This window comes from Triticum aestivum, chromosome 2A, assembly GCF_018294505.1.
Source record: "Triticum aestivum cultivar Chinese Spring chromosome 2A, IWGSC CS RefSeq v2.1, whole genome shotgun sequence".
NCBI lineage: Eukaryota > Viridiplantae > Streptophyta > Magnoliopsida > Poales > Poaceae > Triticum > Triticum aestivum.
The window spans coordinates 31,436,612-31,443,974 of NC_057797.1; the positions used below are offsets into that span (position 1 = coordinate 31,436,612).

The 7,363-nt window shown below is 50.0% G+C and overlaps 1 long non-coding RNA gene across 2 annotated transcripts; it reads left to right on the forward strand.

The window, feature by feature from the left end:
- Positions 1–2,299: 2,299 nt before the first annotated feature.
- LOC123187183 (uncharacterized) lies at positions 2,300–7,088 on the forward strand. 2 transcript variants are annotated; one of them, XR_006493858.1, is made up of 8 exons: positions 2,300–2,426; positions 2,520–2,795; positions 3,599–3,883; positions 3,975–4,292; positions 4,385–4,486; positions 4,620–5,054; positions 5,448–6,513; positions 6,618–7,088. It is a non-coding gene; the product is annotated as an uncharacterized lncRNA (long non-coding RNA). The 2 variants fall into 2 exon arrangements; XR_006493857.1 differs by having other exon boundaries at positions 4,620–6,513.
- The last annotated feature ends 275 nt before the right edge of the window (positions 7,089–7,363 follow it).

Genomic DNA, 7,363 nt, shown 5'->3' on the forward strand with positions numbered 1-7,363 from the left:
CATAAATTATTTTGGTGAAGTAACCACACTTTTACAAATTGTTTAAATATTTTGAGATAAAGAAAACAGTAGCAGGAACAGATAATTAAATGCCCTTTTCAATTAATAAAATATTAAACTAATTTATTTAATTGCCCGAACTAATGGGGCAGTGACATATTTATAAAACTAAATTAGGAACTAGTTTGGTATTTTATCTAAACTATAGCAATGTGAAACTAAAATAAAACAGAGAGAAAATAAACAAAAGAACATAAAAACAAAAATAAAGGAAACCCCCCCCCTCCCTGGCCCAACTGGACCACCGGCCCAGGCGCACCCCTCCTCTCCTCCCCTATTCACGAACCACCCCGTGGCCATGGCCGATGCCTGCCACGGCACCGGTCGTCGCCGTGGCGGCCATCCGCCGGCACCCCCACTCCTATAAGGCCTCGCCCCGGGCCAAACCCTAGCTCTCTCCCCTCACTCCCCCCTCCTCAATGGATCTGGGCGCCCCTCGCCCCTCTGTGTTCCGCTCGTTGCCCCCGAGGCCACCTCGTCGCCATTGCCGCGGTCAACCGCCTCTTCTCGCCGTCTCTGCCTGCCCAGGAGCTCCGCCGGACTCCTCCACGTCGTCCCCGCCCTCAACTTCAAGCCGGGGCGCTGCCAAACTCGACATCATCTTCAAGCTCTGCCCCGAGCTCGCCGCCTTCGATTCGGTCGTCTCCGACAACCGCCGGCCTCCCCGACCCCTCGAGCTCGCATGCGTCCTCCACTGTGAGGCCCTCCTCCCGTTCCCCTTGTTTCTCCCCTTGGAATCGGCGCCGTAGACCCGCCCCCACCTGAGTTCGCCATGGCCAGACCCTGCCGTAGCCACACCGTGCGCGCTCCCAGCGCCTCTGCCCGCGTGAGGCCGGCGCCCTCGCGCGTGCGCGTACGCCCGAGGCCGCACCCCCCTGCATACTGCTGCTCTGCTTCTTGCTGCTGCTGCTCTACTTGTGCCCGCTGCTACTGCTCTGTTGCTGACGCTACTATGCCGCTGCCTATTGCCGGCTTGCCGCTGCCATTGCTATTTGCTGCGGCCGCCTGGCCGCGCCGACCGCGGCCGCGCCCTGCTTCCTTCGCCGCACGCCCTCCAGGTCGTGCGTCACCGCACCCGGCGTTGGCCGCCAGCCCGCGCCGCCCGCTCGCCGGTAGCACCCTCGCCCCGACTGGCCGCTGCTTGCTACTGATGCATGCTGCTGCGCTACTTTTTTTACTGCTCCTGCTATTTCTAGCCGCCGCTGCTCTTGCCCAGTGCTTGCTATTGTAGATGCTACTAGCTAGCTTTCTTATTTTTACAATGACTAACCCTCTAAACTGTCTCTAAATGGTGGACCATTGTCGTATTCAAACGGCTTGACTAGAGAACCCTTTCCTCCTCCACAAGAAACGTCTCCTTCCTCCTCCCGTCGGCGCCGCCGCAGATCCGCCCCGCCTCCGATGGCCTTTGGCCTATGGAGGTGCGGAGGATCTCGGCCCCCCGCCGGCGGGAGGGACCCCGTTCTTGTTTTTGCTAGGTTGAACGTCTTGGTTGGGGCTGTTTGGCGGCGGCGATGTCCCTCCGTAGCAATAATGTCTCCCACGTCCTATCTCCGTCCCGATGGTGCGAATAGCGTTGTCGGAGGATGTGTGAAGGTGTGTCTTCGTCGGATCTCGTGGGATTCGGTCGGTGCTGGTCTTCGATGGATCTCTTTGGATCCAGTTTTTGTTTGTCTTCGTTCGTGTGGTTCCAGGTTTGATCTTTCCAATCTACAACTCTCTTCATCGGCGATGGTTGCTGCTCCGGTGTGTTGGTCCTTTGGGGCCTTAGCACGACGACTTTCCGACTGTCTACTACAACAAGGTTTGCCCGGCTCCGGTGATGGAGGGGTGATGACGGCGGCGCGCCTTCGGCTCGCTCCAGTGCTTGTAGTCGTCGCTAGGTGGTCCATAGACCTAGTTGTAATTTTTACTACCTCTTGTGTTCTCTGTACTGCCATGATTGATGAATAGATTGAAAATTTCTCTCGCAAAAAAAAAATGATGGTTAACCAAGGATATGGAGTAACTGAGCGCGAGCTCATATGCGCGCGATATCACGAGCGTTCGTGAAGGCGTGGGGATGTGCGCTATTTCTTTATACGCTGCGGTTTGAACTGCGAAAAAATGCGTGGCTACGACAATACGTATGCGTCAGTGGGCCAGTTGATGGGCGGCCGTGGACCGGTGACGGGCTGAGCCGTGGGCCAGAATCGCTAGAATCTATCTGATCCGTGGCTCAGAAAGTTCACTTTCCGTCAAAGGATTGGCACCGTGGCCTCTTCTGCCCTAGCGCCGCAGCCATTTCCGTGAAGATGGAGATAGGGAGGGAGGGGAAGAACAGGCTGCCGCCGCGCGATGGAGTTCCTCATATAACCAATCCACAGGTATGCCGCTCCGATGCGATTTTTTCCAGCTTAGCGTGCGATTTGAAGTGTTAAGGTCAGACGGCTGAGTCCTCTTTGCTTTCTCTGCCACAGATCTACTATGATTTAGGAGGTCGGAGAGAGTCTGTTGCCGGAAGGTTCGCCGGCGGATGTTACAAGGCGAACACTGGTGGAGGTGACGCTGCAGGAGGGCACGGTTTTGAGCGGCGACGGGCGGATCTGCTGTGCGTCAGGGGCGGTGGCCATGAGCGGCGAAGGGCGAATCTGCAGCACGGCGCAGGCCGCAGCAGACGGAAGGGGCAGCTCGCCTCCGACGTCTGAGCTGTTGACGGTGACGACGAATCCCCAGGCTCCTGGTTGGAATAAGAGGTGAGGGGAATGGAATTTAAATTAGAACACTGCTATTAAGAATCTCACTCTGTGTAGTCTTGCATTCTTGCTTGATTTTTTGCCGGTAGAAATTGATGGTCTGATACGAATTGGTATGATACAGTAGCTGGTTATGGTGTGTACTGTTAGTTTAATCTATCCCTGTGTGTTGCTCTGAAGAATTTTAAGTATGGATTTCCAGGCTGTGTATGATCATGCATTGTTGCCTGTGCATTGAATTTTCCCTACAGTTTCTCTCTGGGCATGCTGACTACCGTGTGCCTGTGTGTTGATTCCATGCTCTCTGTGGACGCTTCGGTGCACTGCAGCAACACAAAATTAAGTCACCACTACTTTAAGACATCCAGCCAGAAACAACAGTAGGTAAATGTACTCTTCTGCAAACAAAACATAATCATCATAAACCCAATCAGGAACCCCCCACATCTACGTTTCGAGGTGCATATCAGCATCACATTTATATCACTACTGGAATGCACCAGTTAATAAAAAGATATGCCACCGAAGCCTAACCGAACACCGGAGCACTACCCACGACATGCTGAATTATTCAATTTTTCTAAAACATGCACACCTTCATCATTTCTGCCAACATCTCGCCTGCCCTGGCTCGAGCTTCCTCCAACCTCTGCCCATGAACAGCTGCATCTTCATTCGGCATAGCAGTTAAATTTAGTGTCAGCATATTTCTCACACTTTTGGTATTGTTTTTAATTCAAAGAACTGCAGCCCTATGGCATGATACACTCAATCATAAATCTCTAATCTACTTTGTGTACTAGGTGGTGGTAACAACTATACGAGGCTTGTTTTCGCTAGGTGGTGGTAGTTCAATGGATTGGATGCTATTCTAGAGGAGATCAGCATGATGCATGTTCATGCCTCTCAGGCTGCGTCGGTAAATGATGATGGAAATGTGCATGCAATTATCGATGCTGATGTTAGGGCACCCCCGGACATCCATCGGTAAAACAAGAAGAAGGCGCCGAAGATGGTGATGTGGATTGATGACGTGCACATAGATGATCAGGTTGCTTGGCAACTTGAAACAGAACTGGATGGGGAATGTGAGCAAAGGAACTTTCTTTGATTTGAAAATGTTCACTTGTGCTGACTTGCAAAAGTAACTGACAATTCCATGCTTAACTTTTTGTGCAGATGAGATGGAAAGAGCATCCGTGCAACGGTGCAGAATTTGCAATGGGTTTGGTTGAAGGGATTATTGAGATCTCCGACAGTGAGAGCAACGTAGAAGTTGATTCGAAGAATGGTCTGATCCTGAGCACGCTAATCTGGTTGAAACAGAATAGAAGACTGAGGGAGCAAGAGGAGAAAGATGCAGCTGTTGGAAGATGTATCAAGAAATGGATGGCCCAGCTAATGAGTCACTTGTTGAGAAAGACGGAAAGTTAAGGGAGGAAGAGGAAAAAGACCGGGAGGCTGCAATGATGTATCAAAACCTGTATGATCAAAATGGTAAGTGTGGCTAAAATCAAATGCGGTGCTGTAAAACATGGTGGTCATAGATTGGACAGCAAATCGTCTAAGCCATTTATGCTTTAATGCAGCAACTGAAGCTCAGATCGCCAATGCGACAGCAGGTGGAATTCTTGCTCGAGCGATCGAACCTGCAGGACGAGATAGAAGCCCTGTGGAGGGAGGCTGTATAGGTGTGCTAGTAAACAAATTAGATTATATTCAGTGTACCATGCTATATGGTTACAGTTTCTTCAATTCGAATCAGTTCCGCAAGTGTGAAATATGTTGACCTTGATTTAACTGGTGTGCAAAATGTGGATGCAGGCTAAAAAGCACGGACACGCCAGGAGTCGCCGAACTGCCGTCCTGATACGGCGGGATACGGGGATACGGCGGGATACGCGAATTTTGGAGTATCCCCGAAATTCGAATTAAAAAAAAGAAAAAACAATTGGGATACGCCGGGATACGCGGGGACACGTTAGGGATACGGCCTGGCCCAAAAACACACCCCCGGCCCAGCCACGGCCCAATATGTAACCCTATTTTGCAGGGTCTCCATACGAGCTGCTCCCTGCCTCCCAGCTCGAGCTGCTCCCTGCCTCCCAGCTCGAACAGAAGGAGCCGCCACCTTCTGGATCGAAGTTCCCACCACCTGGACTCGCCGCCGCCGGCGCCGGCGACTCCTCCATCCAGCACCAGCAGCAGCAGTCTCTCTCTCTCCTCGCCTCCTCAGCTCCTCGCAGCTGTAGCCTGTAGGTAACCCAGCAGCTTCTCCATTCTTCAACCTCTTCCTCTTTTATTCTTCAGATTCAGATTTTGTTCCATTATTAAGGGATTAAGCTACTGGGTCTGGATGCTTGCTAGCTTGTTGTTGACTTGTTGTTGCTACCTCTCTGCTTGTGCTGCTGCTGTTTGTTATGCTGTTGCTGCTCGCTTGTGCTGCTTGGGCTGATGCTGCTGCTGCTAGCCTGCTAGTGCTACTGCCTATTTCTGAATTTAACAGCTTGTGTTGCTGCACACTTGTTGATAGGTACTCCCTCCGTCCGGAAATACTTGTCGGGGAAATGGATGTATCTAGACGTATTTTGGTTCTAGATACATCTAATTTTATCTATTTGTGCGACAAGTATTTCCGGACGGAGGGAGTAGCAACTAGCAAGTGGCATGGCATCTGGGAGCGCCACAGCTGGTAGCCAATTTGTGTTTGATGTGTTTTGCAAGATGCAACTTGCAATGAGATGGGGGGATGAGGATCGATCAAGCACTTGCTAAAAGAGACACCAAATGGGGCAGTACTCTAGTCTATTCTTTATTTTGATCTATTTCTCTTTAATTTTCTGTCTTAACTCTATATTACATGGCATATTTTTATTTTATTTTATATATACTTGCCGTATCCCTGAATGGCTGTTTTTGGAAAATGCCGTATCCCGTATCCCCGTATCCGTATCCCCGTCTTTCCGTCCCCGTGTCCGTGCTTTTTAGGATGCAGGTACTGAAGGTCATATAGCAAATGCGCCAGCAAACGGAAATGTTGCTCAAGCGGTCGAACCTGCAAAGATCCATGCTGTTGCGATACTAGGTGTCACTGGTAGAGATAGAATCGTTGAGTTCGGGCCACCACAGCACAGCTGCACAGATCGTTGCCTTTTTGGTGGCGGCTGGTGACGGCGACGTTCATAGCACCGAGACAATCTGTGGCTGTTATATCTGAAGAGATGCTCGCGGTGGTGCAAGATCCAACACAGGTAGGGACATTCAAACATGGGGAAGTATGCAGTGGAAGTAGCAAGGAGAGCTGCATGGGGACGTACGAGCTGGTATGGATACCTCCATCTTAGGGCAAGGCCAACGCTCCAGGATGGACCGGTGCCCCAGCTGCCAAGTCGGCTTGGATAGTTGAACCTGAGAAAAAGATGCTGCTTGCAGCGCTAGACGGGATCCTGCAGAGGAGGCTGGTTCTCCCGTGAAAAAAGTGCAAGGCAGCCAATGGGAAAGCGTTGGAAAACACCATTGCTGAGCTCAACAGTACCTTGCTACCTTCTTGTACAGAGAAAAAGCTACCAAACCTGAGAACACTACTACTGCTTCCGTTGGATGAAGGTAGAACTAAACAGTAGCTTCAATTACCTTTTATCTAGGTGGAGCATGGGGCACCAGTATAGTGATGCCACCATTGTACATGCCCTTAGGTGGAAGTCCATTTTTCCTGGACGTAAGTTGTTTGCATCTCTCTCTTTGTTTCCAATCATTAGTTTTGATCCTTTTTTGGTTGATATATTGAAAAGTGTTCTGCCTTTTTTGTGTTGCTTTGTTCAGTACTTTTTCCTTGATTGGGTGGATTTTGAAAAGCACAACTTGAAGTACAATATGGCGCCAAGGAAAAAGCTGAAGAGGTCATGGCGGCCAATCTGGTTTCTTCCGACGCAGTTAGAGAGGATAAAGAAAGGAGACGAGCAGGAAGGATCTTGAAGAGGATGTGTAGTTGATGAGTTTTGAGTAAATGAAGTAGCCTCTGCCAAAAAAAAGTAGCTGGTGTGGACGGTGGCCGTTATGGGATGACGACTGAGCCGTGGCCCATAACTCGCACGCCTATCTGAGCCGGTTAGGATGGGACGGGGAAAAGGGCATTAATTGAGGTAGATAGGTGGGGCCTGGCCATGGAATAGATTGGATATACTAATCTGAATACAGAGGAATATACATTGGACATTGTGAATCTTTGCGCCAACGAACGACTGGGATATGGAGTGCATCTGAGCTCGAGCTCAGAATAGCACTTTTCGTTAACCAACTACTAACATGAGCAAAAATAGTATGAGTAGAAAGTTTGCATGACGAACTCCATTTTATCCCTCTTCGATGCCTGGATTAAATCATATAAAAATTGCAAAATGCTATGTTCAGATAATAGAATCAACTCCTAGCTACGTGATGTGTGTGTGCGGGAGTGTGTGTGGTGTGTGTGGCCAGCTGTGCCACAGCCGTGTGTGGCCGGTCATGCTAGTTAGGAGTAGTTTAATTAGTAGGAGTACTAGTTAATTAGTCTAATAGTAGATGACATG